The sequence below is a fragment of the Protopterus annectens genome, chromosome 6.part0 (genome assembly GCF_019279795.1).
Source record: "Protopterus annectens isolate FY-2018-M chromosome 6.part0, PAN1.0, whole genome shotgun sequence".
Taxonomy (NCBI): Eukaryota; Metazoa; Chordata; order Ceratodontiformes; family Protopteridae; genus Protopterus; species Protopterus annectens.
Genome location: NC_056737.1, coordinates 1,842,482,204 through 1,842,495,970, shown reverse-complemented (window position 1 = coordinate 1,842,495,970; position 13,767 = coordinate 1,842,482,204). Strand labels below are relative to the sequence as shown.

The 13,767-nt window shown below is 39.6% G+C and overlaps 1 protein-coding gene across 3 annotated transcripts in view; it reads left to right on the top strand.

The window, feature by feature from the left end:
* The window catches only part of STAT1 (signal transducer and activator of transcription 1), a 1,683,855-nt gene that overhangs the window by 115,858 nt on the left and 1,554,230 nt on the right, over positions 1–13,767 (top strand). The gene's annotated exons all lie outside the window — the stretch shown is intronic.

Below are 13,767 nucleotides of genomic sequence, written 5' to 3'. Positions count from 1 at the left end.
GGTTACTTCGGTACCGGAGGCCAGCTCGGTGCCAGTTTCTGTTCTCCCCTCTGAGACCGTAGCCCAGGATATTTCTGACACCATTTCAGTGGATAAGACTACTCCAGCACGCGGGGCTGCCAGGCCTCCAGTGTCTATGTCCATTAAGGCCTACACACGTGCTAAGGCTGCCAAACAGGCTAAGTCTCTCCCTCCAAGATCTGTTTCTCTGGGATCCACTTCTGGTTCTCAAATTTTAAGTTTAGCTGAGGACCTTATTTCTTTAATTAGGGGTTCTCAGCCACATCCAGATAGAGGCTGTCAGCCGCCTTCTGTCAAGAGGCCTAGGGTTGAGCAGGTAGATCCCCAGTCCTCCGATGAGGCCTCAGGTGATTCTGCACATTCAGACTACCAGGAGGAGGCCTTCCCGGCCTACAAGGATTCTGATGCGGAGGAATCCATTCCCTCTACTTCTCCTCCTGAGGAGTTTTCCTTTGGGGAAACGCTTCATTCCATGAGGGAACACTTCAAATGGCAAGGCCAAGAATACTCAGATTCTAGGAAAAGGTTAAGGGAATTTTTAAAGCTACCTCAGCATAGACCCTTAGCTATTCCTCCAGTTTTAAATGTTTTAGATGATGTGTACTTAGAATCAAGTGTTTCCCCTGACTCCCTCCCCCCTGCTCCTGTCAAGCCAGACAGGTACTACAGGGTCCCAGACACACATCAATTTCTGTACAAGGGCCATACTGCTGACCCTGAAACTATTTCTCAGGGGCCTAAAGGGGTTTCCTCCACTACTTCTAAGAATCCACTTCCTTCGGAAAGAGATTCTAGGGCTTTAGAGAGGTGGGGTAAGAAAGTATATACATCTTCCACCCTTTCTATGCGAGCATTAAATTGTCAGTTTCATATGATTCAGTATCAGGAATACATTTTGGATGACTTGCAAAAGAAATTGGCTTCCCCTGAACCATTAGATAGAAAGGGCTTACAGGAATTGGTTCATAATACTCAGCAGGTTAGCAACCATTTCCTACAGTGTGGATATGATGCATTGGAAGCTTCATGTAGAGCAGCAATGACAGGTGCTGTCATACGCAGACATGCTTGGTTAAAGGAACAAACATTGCCAGACCATGTGAAAACTAAACTTTTGGACGCACCACTAGAGAAACATAAGCTGTTTGGTACTACTGCACAAAAGGTTTTAAAGAAAATAGAGGAAAAGGCAAAATCAGTGCAAACAGTCAAAGATTTCCTCCAGGTACAGCCTCCAAGATTCAGCAGGAATTGGCCTTCTAAGCATTGGTCCTTTCCAGACACAGACAAATTTCAAAGAGGCAAAAACAGACGTGGCAGAGGTAGAGGGCAAACTCGAGGCTCCTACAGAGGACGTCAATGGCAGCCTCCGAACCAGAGAGGTGGGGCGGGACCTTCCACTGCTCTGCAGGGACAATCTCAATGACTTGACTTTGACTCCGCCATCCAGGGCTCAATTAGAAGCACCTTTGGGCGGAAAATTATCTTTATTCTCACAAAATTGGCACAATATTACAATGGACAAATGGATACTGGACATAATAGACAAAGGATACAGATTCCATTTTCATACACTGCCAACAAGGCATGGCAGGCCAAACCTGCCACCAAATCAAAGGGCAGAGGCACTCAAACAAATAACAAACCTACTTCAAATAAGAGCAATAGAAAAGGTTCCTTCTGCAGAACAAGGCCAAGGATTTTATTCAAGACTGTTCCTTGTTCCAAGAAAAGAAAACCAATGGAGACCCATTCTGGACTTGTCCGCACTGAATACTTACATTATTGTGCCAAAATTCAAAATGCTGACTTTACAGCAACTCCTTCCCATGCTGGGCAAGGGGTCTTGGCTGGTAACTCTGGACCTCAAGGAGGCATACCTGCATGTCCCAATCAGACAAAGTTGCAGAAGATACCTCAGATTTCTTGCAGGCTCAGAGCATTATCAATTCTCAGCATTGCCCTTTGGCTTATCTACTGCGCCCAGAGTATTCACGAAATGCCTGGCATCAGTAATTGCACATTGCAGACTTCAGGGGATACAAATATACCCTTACCTGGACGACTGCCTTATACAAGCGGACAGCCAACAAGCCTTGTTAAAAAACTTGGACTATGTCATTCACCTACTGCAGGCCTTGGGATACACAGTCAATATTCAGAAATCAAATCTCGTACCATCCCAACAAATACCTTTCCTGGGTGCCACACTGGACACAAACACCCAGATGGCATTTCTGACAAAAGAAAAACAAAAACAATTACCAGAATACTTCAGAAAATTGGCAACACACACCCAGATGACTGCAAGGAAAATCCTGCAGGCCCTGGGTTTCATGGCATCTTACATTCTTCTGATTCCACACGCAAGGCTGCATGTGAGGAAACTACAATGGTATCTGAAAAGTCTATGGTCTCAACACAGCCACAGCCTGGAAGCATTGATCCCACTCATTCCATGCCTTCAAAAGGAATTTCTGTGGTGGGCTCAAGCAAGCCAGATAAACAAAGGTCTGCCTTTCAGCAAGCCTCATACAAGTCAAACCATAGCAACGGACGCCTCAGACCATGGATGGAGGGCTCACATGGAGGGCAGATGCATTCAAGGACAATGGACACAAAAAGAAAAGCACCTGCACATCAACCAAAAAAAAATGCTGGCAGTGATACATGCAATCAAGGCCTTCGAAAAGTTCATGCATCGGGGTCATCTACTAATAAAGACAGACAATACCACAGTTATGTGGTACATAAACAAGCAAGGAGGTACCCATTCCTACCCTCTTTGCAGACTGGCAATGAATCTCTGGGATATTTCCCTACAATTGAAAATAGAGCTACAATCCCAGTTTGTACCAGGGAAGGACAATGTTCTGGCGGACAGCCTAAGCAGAAACATCATGGATCCACACGAATGGATGTTGCATCCAGACATTTTCTTACAAATAACTCAAGCATGGGGAAGGCCGGACATAGATCTTTTTGCCTCCCACCTCAATCACCATCTGAAAAGGTTTTGCACAAGGACATACCATCCTCAAGCATGGAAGGTGGACGCTCTCTCCTTCAGTTGGAACTCTCTAACACTATATGCCTTCCCACCTCTTCCTTTGATGACCAAGGTGTTACTAAAGATCAAGACAGAGCAACCGAAAGTCATACTGATAGCTCCAGACTGGCCAAGACAACACTGGTACCCACTGCTACGGAGCTTGACACACACCAATCTGTGGCTCCTTCCTCAATGGCCACTTCTTCTGACACAGCACAATTACAGGACACTACACCCCAGCTTGAAAACATTGAAGCTGACAGCTTGGAAGATTCCATGACTATTCCTCAGGATACACTTTCCAAAAGGGTAAAAGATATCATCCTGGAGGCGCGCAGACCTTCCACTAGAAAAACATACTCAGCAAAATGGAAGAGATTTCTTATCTGGAACATCAAAAAGGGTCAAGACCCATCAGTGATGAGCATTCCACAGATCCTAGAATATTTGGCTGAAATGCTCCACAATGGCCTTTCATATTCTTCCATAAAAATGCATGCTTCAGCAATATCTGCCAAATATAACACTGATCCGCCTGTATTTTCTCACCCATTGCTAAGACAGTTTCTAAGAGGTATAAAGAACATCAACCCTCCTAGGAAACCACCAGTGCCTGCATGGGACCTCAACTTCATGCTGGAAAAATTAACTCTTCCTCCCTTTGAACCAGCAGTATCTTCAGAGTTGCAATTTCTGTCTTGGAAGACAGCTTTCCTTCTGGCAGTAACATCAGCAAGAAGAGTCTCTGAGCTACAGGCCCTTATGGCAATACAACCATTTCTCATTTTTCATCAGGACAGAGTTTCTTTTTGAACCAATCCATCATTCATGCCAAAGGTGGTATCCAGGGTGTCCCTGAATCAAGCTATTCACCTGCCTACCTTCTTTCCCAATCCTCAAAATAAAGGAGAGAGACTTCTGCACACCTTGGACATACACAGACAGTTGCGCTACTACTTGGACAGAACAAAGTCTTTCAGAAAATCTGACCAGCTTTTTGTAGCTTACGCTGCTGGATTGCAGGGAAAAGCAATTTCCAAACAGACAATTTCTAAATGGATTGGAAATTGCATTTGATTCTGCTACTCTTTTCATGGAAAAACTGTGCCAGCTGACATCAGGCCACATTCCACCAGAGCTACAGCCACCTCCACAGCCTTTTTAAGAGGAGTGGCAACAAAAGACATTTTAGAAGCTGCTACATGGAGCTCCGTGCATACATTTTCCAAACATTACAACCTGCCTTTATATTCCAGATCCAGAGCAGGGTTTGCTTCTGCAGTCCTGCAGGGCATTTTAGCTACATCATCTTTGTCTTAGTGCATACCACCCCCAGGTTGGCTATGGTATTCAACCCATATGTCAGGACTGCAGTTGCATCCTTGAAGGACATAGTACAGTTTTGTACCTACCATAAATGTAGATGTCCGATAGGTATGCAACTGCAGTCAGGTTTTCCCTCCCACCTACCCCTCTGTGGTATTCTTTTGGGTTTCTACCCCTCATTTTAGCTACCTGGGGTAATCTTTTATGGTGTATTTGTTTTTATGTTGTTGTACTTGTCTGGAATTTTTCTCTATTTTCAAAATTTAGTCTTCCTTAGAGGGCACCTGGCATCTGGGGCAAGAAACACTGAAGAAGATGGCGTCGGCTGACGCTTTTATACCCCAGGCACTCTGACGTCGGGGCAAGGGCGACTTCAGCCGACGCCGGACCCAGACTTTGAAATCCGGCCGACCGAAGGGCTGCCTGAGGCAGGACAACCCATATGTCAGGACTGCAGTTGCATACCTATCGGACATCTACATTTATGGTAGGTACAAAACTGTACTTTTTCTTTTTTTTCTTTTGATGTATATTTACTTATATCTTAAGTAATAATTTTAATAAAGGTGTTAAACCAAAAAATAAACCCCCCTTGACTGTATCACATAGGATTGTCTTTCTGGGATGCCTTCACACTTTCCAACAAAGAGTATTTTTGATTCAGGATTATATGGATTTTTATCTGGAAAGTTTTCCTGAGCTTCTTCAGTAAGACTTCTGCAAGAGAACTTCTCAGGATCCTGGGCTCATGGCTTCTGTGTTTCTCATTATTTCTCTCTCAAGCTTACACGTGAGAAAAATGAAATGGTTTCTAAACATTACATGGACCCAACAATTGCATCTACTGGAATTTTAGATTCCAATTTTGGGCTTTGTAAAAAAAAAAAAAAAAAAAAAGAATTATTCTGGTGGAGACAAAAGACAGAAGAAAAGCAAATCCAGGTCTTGTGGTGAATTCTTTTTGGACTAGGCAACAAAACCTTTCCCAGCAACTGGCTGTTTACATTCCCCTTTGGCAACAGATTGTGACAGACTTGTGGCTGTTAAATGTACTTCAGGAGGGTCATTTAGCTCTGGATACAAAAGCCCTTTTTCAGGATAATTCCTCCACATGCTCCAAACCAAACAGTTTTTTCCTCAGGTTCTACAGCACTTACTTTTTTTGCTGTTAAATTAAACAGGCAAAACGTTCCGTTCCGGAAGTCTTGCTTGGTGACTCCTCACAGTATTGTTTTCCTGGCATGTCTCTAGATATCTCAGTTTAAAGAGCTTTTCTTCCATATGGAAAAAGTAGGTCTGTATCAAGATCACTTCCTGAGTTCACCAGTCAAGCCAAGGCCTTAGCAAGGTAGTTTCTCAGAATACCCATGTTTCTCATCATTCTTTTGGCCAGACTACACAAGAGGAAAAATTCAGTAATACCAAAAATCAGTATAGTCCCACAGCGGTGAGGTCTGCAGTGGGAGTGACGGATGCGTTTAAGGTGGAGGTGGGATTACGTCAAGGTTCAACTCTGAACCCTTTCTTATTTGTAATGTTGATGGACAGGTTGACAGAGATGATCAGACAGGAGTCCCCGTGGACTATGATGTTTGCAGATAACATTGTGATCTGTAGTGAGAGTAGGGAACAGGTGGAGGAGACCCTGGAGAGGTGGAGATATGCTCTAGAGAGAAGAGGAATGAAGGTCAGCAGGACTAAGACAGAATATATGTGTGTGAATGAGAGGGAGGATAGAGGAATGGTGAGGATGCAGGGAGTAGAGGTGGCGAAGGTGGATGAGTTTAAATACTTGGGATCAGCAGTTCAGAGTAATGGTGAGTGTGGAAGAGAGGTGAAGAAGAGAATACAGGCAGGATGGAGTGGGTGGAGAAGAGTGTCAGGAGTGATTTGTGACAGACGAGTACCAGTAAGAGTGAAAGGGAAGGTCTACAAGAGGGTAGTGAGACCAGCTATGTTATATGGGTTGGAGACAGTGGCGTTGACAAAAAGGCAGGAGTCAGAGCTTGACGTGGCAGAGTTGAAGATGTTAAGATTTGCACTAGGTGTGACGAGGATGGACAGGATTAGGAATAAGTATATTAGAGGGTCAGCCCAGGTTGGAAGGTTTGGAGACAAAGCCAGAGAGGCAAGATTACGTTGGTTTGGACATGTGCTGAGTAGGGATGCAGAGTATATTGGGAAAAAGATGCTAAGGATGAAGCTGCCAGGTACCAGGAAAAGAGGAAGGCCTAAGATAAGGTTTATGGATGTGGTGAGAGAGGACATGCAAGTGGTTGGTGTGACAGAGCAAGATGCAGAGGACAGGAAGAAATAGAAACAGTTGCTCTACTGTGGCGACCCCTGACGGAAGCAGCCAAAAGAAGAAGAAGATGAAGTATAGTCCCAACATCAGCATCCCCTGATGTTCTAGATTTCTGTTTTAGGATTCGTGAAAAGGGAACTTTTTTGGTGGAGAAACCACTTTTATCTGATTTGGAGTCTCCTATTTTCTTTTCTGGCCCCTGCACAGTCTGTAACTACAGATACCTCAGACTTTGCTTGATAAGCAGCGTCTGTGTGAGTAAAAGTACAGGGTCTTTGGAACAAAAAAAAATTCACAAATGCAGAAGAAATGGCAGTAATAAATGCTCTCAGTCTCTCAACCATCTATGGGTCACCAAACCATTTCAGGTGATTACAAACACCACAGTAATGCTTTATATAAAAAAGCATAGGGGGGACCAAATCTTTGCCCTTTGTGCAGACTAGCCATGGTAGCATGGGATTTAGTTTTTCAGCACAGTCTAACTGTACAGACATATCCCATCAGAGCAAAATATTTTGACAAACAGGCTGAGCAGGACCAGGACAGACCCTCATAAATGAAAAGTAAATAAGGAGGGCCTTCAGGGATTAATTCAGCTGATGCCCAGACAATAGTGGTTCATCCTTCTTTTGGAAATAGCCAAGGAAAGTTACCACAAGCTTCCTCACAGATTGGACCTACTCATACAGGACACAATGTATTTGATATATCTCAGCTTGAAATAACTTCAACAAACTGCCTGGATGAGAGAATCTTAATTACTTTTAGATACCTATTTTCTGCAGATGTGAATCAGGTATTAAAAGAGGCAAGCAAAGCTGATAATAGGAAGTCGTATATTAACAAATGAAAAAGATTTTGTAGCTGGTGCCAAGAAGAGAAACAGGACCCTTTTAAGGTTAGTACTCCTGTGGTTCTACAATATTTGTGTGAGTTATTATCCATTGGCTGTACTCCTCTATTGAGGTTAATTTGTCAGTCATTTCGGCATGACTGCCCATAGATCCTCTCCTTTCAATGCATCCCTATCTCAAATTTTTTTTAAAGAGTGTTACATATCGAGCTTCTTGTAAAAGAGGTGGTTCCTCCTTGGGATCTTAACTTTGTTTTAGAGAAATTAACTGTTGTTCCATTTGAACCAACTCATTGGGCTGATTTGAAGTTCTTAACATAGAAAGCAGTTTTATTGATTGCTCTGACTTATTCAAGAAGAGTTATCTGAATTCCAAGCTGTTATGGTGGGTCTACTTTATTTAATTTCCAGAAAGATAGGGTTTCATTAAGAACTAATATTTTGTTATGCCTAAAGTGGTGTCCAGATTTTCTTTTAGCCAAGCTGTCCATCTCCCTGTCTTATTTCCAGAGCCTAAAATGAGAGAGAAAGGATCCCCCTTATTCTGATTCTTTGTTGACAACTCAAATATTGTCATAACAGTTCCAGAGCATGGTTTGCTAGGACCATTCTGCAGGGGCTCCTGGTCCCTCTTGCTTCCTTTTTCCAGTCAATATAAGCTAAAGTAGTCTACCTATATACCTAAGGCTGCTTCAGCAGTGATCAAATGATGTACATAGTATAGCCATGTAAGTAAACTTAATAGTAGATGTTTGAATGATCACTGCTGCAGTAGCCACTCCTTCTCTCCACCTTCCCTTATTTTTGCTTATTTTTGTATGTTTTTGTTACCAGGGTGAGGATGTTCACTTTTAGTTTATTAGAATAGTCCTTTTCAGGGGTGTAGACTCCCCCTCTCACTTGTCATGAAAGCTGTGATGGGCTTAGCACCTACACCACCCTTTTTTTCATCTCTGCTTGAGCCAGTTAACAGTGTAGGTGTGTGGAGAAGCTGACTGGCTCTTATATATTTGACTGGATATAACCTTTATAGCTAAGGCTACACAACTGTACCTTCTAGTGTTATTAGATCTGAATCCCTTTTTATTGTGTATATTTTTAAGTTTGGTTAACTTTTGATTCCCACGTCACCAAAACAGTCCTACTTTTGCCTGTGTTGTTTGTTTTTTAGGAAAAGGTAAATTGTAACCTAATTCCTCTCTGCATTCACCCAATTATCTTCCTCCATATTTTTCAACACCACAGTTCTAGCTTTAGCATGATATTTTATGTTTTCCATAAGAACTGCATTTATTGCAGATATAGTCGCTTTCCTTCTGTGTATTCCAGATGTTAAAAACAAAGCCAAGACACTAAGATAATCCTTATTTGGGTTATACATGTTAAATACCCTGCCATTTCAGAGTTAATTGTACCTTTCTATATCTACAAGTATCCTGATCCACTCATCTTTGCTTGTCCAGTGTGCACCACTAAATCATTTCTGAAGGGTATTACCAGCCTCTTTTTCTGTCCTTCTGGATTATGGACGTCATAGATTTTCTGAAGTATTTTATTCTTTAATTTGACTGTGTTCTTTGCTTGCATTTTTGTTTTCTTTAGGCAATTTGGTTGTTTTCTGTACATACTCTTTGAGAAGTACATATTCCTCTTACTGGATGTGAAGCTTCAATTTTGTTCCATATAAGAAATCCCAACATTGCCTGATTTGGAAGTATGTTTGCTCCATCCTGAGTTAAGCTCCCATCTTTTGTAACTGGATCAGTTTTAGATGGCAGTTCTCACAGATTAAACCTTGCCCTGCTCTACCTACCTTAAATAAAATGCTACTTCTTAGGTGTTCCCAGAATTCAGATAGAGTTAATCCTTTTGCAGTCAGAGAATGTAACATAAAAGTTTGATAACTGGCCCTAACCAAGAACTTAAAAATTCAAGTAAAAAATGAAAATAAAATTGTGAATTTAAAATACAACTGCAGTAAAATTAAGAACAAAAGATAAAAAAAAAAAACAGTGCAAGTATGTAAATTATTAACCAAGAAATCAAAAATGGACACACAGCAGTTTAAGCTAAGCAGGTCTCACAGATTAAAGATCATATGCAAAGACTTCTGTTACAATTTCTTTTGGCTGCAGTTATGCTCTCATTATGTAAAGTGGGCTTTCTGATTATAAAATAAATAGATTTTACTTTAGGTACTTCAGTGAAACTGTGCTTATTAAGTGTAGTATACTTGTACTGGTATTTACTGTAGGCTGAACAGCTGCTGTCTATTTATTTCTTATTTCCTTGTCAGGTGACCTAGAATTCTAATGTGATTGTTAAGGTATACAGTTTGACAATTTGTAGTAGTTATGTGTTTTCTGTAGTTGTTAGCAGATTTTAGCATACAAATGCAGCACAATCAATCAGTCAGACAATAAATCACCAAGTAAATGCAGTTATATTCAAATAAAAGCAATTTAAAACAGGATATGATTCCTTGTAAAGTGCATACTGATTTGCATACAGTATAGTAACATAGATATAACACTAATACTTGTTTGCCATGGGATAATATAAAGCATTATACGCTGTATATTAGGATGTTCTTGTTTAGTGCAGTATTCAGACTCCAGTACTGAGTGGAGTAAGAAGAAAGAGTTGTAATTGAAAAAGTGAGGAGCTCATGTGGAGCTTATCTGGTTTATAAGTATGTTTGCAGGTAAAGAGGAAGTAGGAATTAGATGTATTCAAGGAGAGGAAGGAGGTAAAGGTTATAGGCCAACAGCTATAGCCCTTATTAATATTATAGAAGTAAATAGTTTTTTAAAAGGTCAGATATTTAGTAAATTGTTAGGTTAATTTAACATAGAAAACAAACAAAAAGCACCAGTTCCACAACGATAAGGCTCAAAATAAAAGTAGAGGTTTATTAGGGCTCCTGCCAAACTCAGTAGACACAATACAATACGCTGTGTAAAATCACATCAAACGTTTCGTCAAGCCTTCTTCAGATAATACAAACACATAAAGCCACTTGTCAGTTGTTTAAATACATTTGAATATAATTGGATCAACACATCAACCAATGAAATAAAAAGATTAATTAAGTACTTAATGATAATTGTAAAAAAGTAATAAAGTGCCATTTACAGTGCCAAAGTGTAACTATAAAACCTATTTACTGGATGAACAAGCCATATACACTGTCAATTCTAGCAAATGCTTATCTGAATCTCATTCAAAGTTAAAATTGAGAGTTAAAACCTCATTCATTAAAATTGTAAATTAAAATAAAAACCTTCCTTTAAGTTACAAGCTGTTAAGTAAACAATACTACACTCTATTGGTCAGAATTGATATTGCAACTTCCAATGTTTAAAAGGAATAAGCAGAAAAATACATGTATAATGTGATTTAAAACTTTTTCTTAAAAATACTTCTAAAATTAACATATCATAGTTTAGCTGCCCTTAATTTTAAAACAGGTGCTAAGGACACCATGTCATTAATCCCTGGATATTTATTTGATTCCAGGGTAATCTGCCAAAATAATTCCCTGTACTCCAGTAATGTTTCCCACATTCCCCCTCTCGGGTCAGTGGGTACCACTTCTACCACAAAAAATTCAAAACTAGAACCTTTACAGGTTAATGTGTGTTTGTACAGGCAATTATTGGCATGATGTTCTGATATCATATACATGTTCGTAAATCCTTTGTTTAATTCTCCTTTCGCTTTTACCCACATAAAAAGCATTACAGTTTTTACACAAGGCGATATAAATAATCCCTTTTGTGTTACAATTAACAAAGGATTCACATAGTAAAGTTTTATTCCTTGCTACTAAATGGCAGCTGTTTCCTACTTTTAAATATGAACAATACCTACAGGCACCACATTTAAAAACCCCAACTTTTTCTTCTTTTTATCAGTGTTTCCTTTACAACCAGTCTCTATAATACCTTTTATATTGTTACCTTTCTTATAAATAAATTTAATTTCATGTTCAAAAATGTGACCTAGATCCGATACTTGGGAAAAGTTGTCCCATTCCTTTTCAAATATTTTCTTCACTATACTAGATTGACCGTCGTGGTGGTGATGAGACCTGAAACAAACCCATCGTTTAGGTCACCATCCGGGTGTGTTCCCCAACACTTCTGACTTACCAAGTATAGGTGCAAATCTAGTTTTCTCCCTCCAGGACTTCATTCTTAATGTCCTCAAATAATGTGTGTGGGTATCCTCTTTGTGTAAACATCTTATACAAGTTTTCACATTCTCTCCTAAAAGTTTCATCATCTGAGGTCATTCTACATATTCGGACTAGTTGCCCTTTCAACACACTTTTTTCTGGTGAAACGGGTGGGAACTGGAGAAATGCAAGTAAGTATTTGAAAATGTCTCCTTTCTATGTACCTTTGAAACAAATAGATCATTTGCTTTGGTAATGTTAACATCCAGGTAACATAACACACGGTGTCAAAATTCATTGTAAACTGGAGAAAGTGTGTGGTCTCATTGATGTATTCAACAAATATATCAAAATCATCCTTTGTACCTTTCCAGAAGAAACACAAATCGTCAAGGAATCTACAATACAAGGTCCACTTGTCAAGAAACCTAGGAATCAAAATGTATTTGTTCTCCCAGTATGCCATAATAATGTTTGCATATGTAGGTGCACAATGAGACCCCATGGCCACCCCTTTCGTCTGCCTGAAATATTCACCTTCAAAGAATAGAAAATTGTACTTTAAAACAACTTCCATAAGAACTAAAATAGTGGTAAATTCATTTTGGGAAATACTCTTTAAAGGTAACAACATCTCTTCAAACCACTTTAAGCCAGTTTCATGTGGGATACTAGTAAATAGATCTACAACGTCCAATGTGGCAAATCCTGTTGTATCCATATACATGGAGGGTTCTATTTTTCTAAGAAAATCCCATGAGTCTTTTAAAATGTTCTTGTTCTCATTTACCAAGTGTTTAATTTTCACATCAATGTATTTAGCAAGGGGTGCAGTTATAGATCCTTCAGAGGAGACAATAGCTCTAAGAGGTGGGTCGTTTAGATCTTTGTGCACCTTCGGAATCCCAAAGATGCAGGGTATTTTAGGTTTTGATACTGTCAGAAAATTAAAGGTTTTTTGGTCAATAGATCCCTCTAGTAGTAGGTCCTGCAATATTCCCCTTATCCTACTATATGCTATGTGTATTTCATTCAAAGAGGTCCTACTATATTTGTCTGTGTTATTCAAAATATTTAACATTTTTCCTTCATACACAAACGATCCATGAAAACAACGCCCCACCTTTGTCAGGTTTCATAACCCTGATAGATCTATCCTTGCTCACATTTTCCAAAATTTTCTTCATTGTCAGATAAATTAGGACGGACGTAATGCTGTGATAAAGACTTCCTCAATTCATGTTCAACTTTTAATTCAAAGTTTCTTAACTGGGGTGTAAAGGGGTTAAATATACTCTTACGCCTTAGTTCATCACTTGTGCCTGTAGTACTGTTACCCTTAAAAATATTTCCAAGTTTTTCTTTCTGGTAAAGAGTTTTATATCCACTAGTAGTTTGAACAAATTAGTCCTGCGTTGTGGTATAAACCCAAAACCTTTTGAAAACTTCAAAATGTGTGGTAGTGAGTGTGGTATTTGAGTAATTAAATATATTAAAATCATTGTATGTCCATTTTTTACCTTCATTCACAATCCCTAGTAGTGGTTCCACTGTTCGTGCCTCCAAGATGGGTGCCCCCTCCGTGTGTAGTTTTTGAATTGTAATCTACAGGGTCCTTCTGCATCAGTCTCTCAGATCTACGTAAGGGGAAACTCTTCTACATCAATGTCATCATCTATATGTGTAGGACTGCTTGGTAATACATCTTGCTCATTTTCATTTTGCAAATCTAAATTAACCCTCTTATTCCAAAACTTAGGTTTAGGGTATTGTAGCTTATTTTTATATTCATACATGTCTCTCTCAATTTTACCAAATTTCCTATTCTGTACTTCTATACAATGAGATTCAATGTCTTTAAGCAATGTTTTGTACTTAACTTTGTTTTCTTCCACAGTAAACAAAAGATCATTAATAACTGCCTTGTTAATTTCTTCTATTGTGTTAGACAATTTAGACATTTCATTTTCATTATTTAAAATTATGGCCTCCATAATCGAAAACCACAATTGTCAAATGCTTTTAAC